This window comes from Rutidosis leptorrhynchoides, chromosome 9, assembly GCF_046630445.1.
Source record: "Rutidosis leptorrhynchoides isolate AG116_Rl617_1_P2 chromosome 9, CSIRO_AGI_Rlap_v1, whole genome shotgun sequence".
Classification (NCBI taxonomy): Eukaryota; Viridiplantae; Streptophyta; class Magnoliopsida; order Asterales; family Asteraceae; genus Rutidosis; species Rutidosis leptorrhynchoides.
The window spans coordinates 373184750-373187190 of record NC_092341.1 but is presented as its reverse complement, the minus strand read 5'-3'; the positions used below and the strand labels follow the sequence as shown (position 1 = coordinate 373187190).

The 2441-nt window shown below is 25.6% G+C and overlaps 1 non-coding gene across 1 annotated transcript; it reads left to right on the top strand.

Moving 5' to 3' along the window:
• The first annotated feature begins 1499 nt into the window (after positions 1-1499).
• LOC139869822 (small nucleolar RNA R71) lies at positions 1500-1606 on the top strand. The gene has a single exon (XR_011766399.1). It is a non-coding gene; the product is annotated as a small nucleolar RNA R71 (small nucleolar RNA).
• Positions 1607-2441: the final 835 nt, after the last annotated feature.

Sequence of the window (2441 nt, the reverse complement as noted above, 5' to 3'; positions counted from 1 at the left end):
AGAGAACGATTGATAGTAATATGGAAAATGATTTACTCGCATTAATTATGAGGAGTCGATCCTTATTTACAGAATAAAAGGAGTCGACAGAAAATCTTCTCAAGGACAGAGATAAAATTAAAATAGAAAAAGAAAGAAAAAGACACTCAACAGATTTTGGTTGTATCTGTTTATCTGATTCGTTGAGTTTAAAAATCACAGGCATGAAAAGATTCGTTTGATGATAACAGAATGCGTAATATATATATGTGTATTTATATTCTATATATCTTAATATTAATAACAATTAAATTTATTAATAATAATAATAATTATAGTATATATTTATCTAAATATCTATTTTTATATGTAATTGAATTTTATATGTAAATATTTATATATATCTGATTTCATAATATATTTAGTATTAATGAATAATAAGTATGTTAACAATAATAATACTAATTATACAACATTTCTATTTAATCTTTATTTTCAATACTAATGGAACTAATATAATTAATTTTACGAATAATGATATTAATATCAATAACCCTAATAAATATATTAATTATAATAACAAATAACCATGATACTGATAATCAAAAAAAAAATGAGAATTTTATTAAGTTAACCATAATAAAAATGAAAACGATAATTTTATTAATAATGTTTTTTATTAACACTAATTATGATAATATGAATATTATTAATGATAATAATATTAATAATAACCCTAATATAACAACTTATACATTTTAAATTTTATATATATATTTATATCTCATATCAAGATTTAATAATATTAATAATATAAATATTAATATCATATTAACATTAGATATAATAATGAGAGTAATAATAATAATATTGATATATCATTTATGTTCTAACTTGTAATTTCAAATAATGTATTAACTTTACATTTCATTACTTACGTATCACTTATTCTATAACATATTTGAATATTTATATATATATTATATATATATATATATATATATATATATATATATATATATATATATATATATATATATATATATATATATATTACAACATACATATTATATTAATTGTATATAGAATTTATATATATATATATATATATATATATATATATATATATATATATATATATATATATATACCTTAATAACATCTTAATTATTTTGTATATTACTCTACATATTTAATTCAAATGATTAAATAGTATTATATTAATTCAACTTAATATATACACTTACAATTATATTTACATATATATTTATTTACTTATTTATTTACACACAATTGTTCGTGAATCGTCGGGCACAGTCAAATGTCAAATGCATTCATGAAAAATAGTTCCAACATTTTGAGACTCGGTTTAATAGACTTTGCTTATCTTGTCGGCAATATATAAAGATTAAAGTTTAAATTTGGTCGGAAATTCCCGGGTCGTCACAGCTGTGTCGATGTCTTTTCGTGTAGCAACGTCGACACCTTGGTAGAATATTTGTACTATTTGATAAGTGTCTAAACCGTGCTGAGGACATCCTCTTAACAACTTTCCGAATCTTGTCCATGCCTCATATAATGTTTCATTTGACTTTTGCGCGAACGTAACAATTTCTCCTTGAAGTCTCACGGCTTTAGATGCCGAAAAGAATCTTTTAAGAAATTTCTCAACTAAAACATCTCATGTGTCAATCGCCCCTTCAGGTAATGATTCTAACCAATATTTGGCTTCTCCCTTTAAAGTCAAGGGAAACAACATGAGATAGATCTGTTCATCCTCAACTTCTCTGATTTTGAATAGAGTACAAATCCTATTAAAGGTTCGAAGATTTTCGTTTGGATCTTCTTTTGGCGTACCACTATATTGGCATTGATTAGTTACCATGTGTAGGATTTGTCCCTTGATTTCATTATTTGGCGCATTAATATCTGGCTTAATAATGGCGTGACCTTGGCCCGTGCATGTGGGTCTCATTCGGTCTTCCATACTTAGAGGTTCTGTTACTTCCATAATTGAATTTGTTGAATCTGAATCACTAGAGGATTCTGATTTAATGGTTTCTTCCTCGAAAATTTTTGGATGTGTAATTTGTGGTTCCTGAGGAATGATTAGTGGTTCAGGATCTCTGAATTGTCCTTGAATATCCTCCGGGTTCTCAATTGTGAAATCGGGTTCAAAAAATGGATTATCGGAAATTTGAGTTGGAGAACTTGTTCGACTAGATGATGATTCTAAAGAAAAATCAACGACGATTATATTAGCTAGATATCTTGATCGAGTTACAGGAGGTGAACGTATTAAAGGTGGTGAACGTTTTGCTAGGTGCATTCACTGAATATCCTATTAGTTATAAAGATAAAAAATTTATATAAGTTATCAAATTAATATACTTTTCTGATTTTGCCCACGTTTTGAATAGCCAATAGATGCAGCAGGTAGCCAGGACCCTTTAAATCGGAAG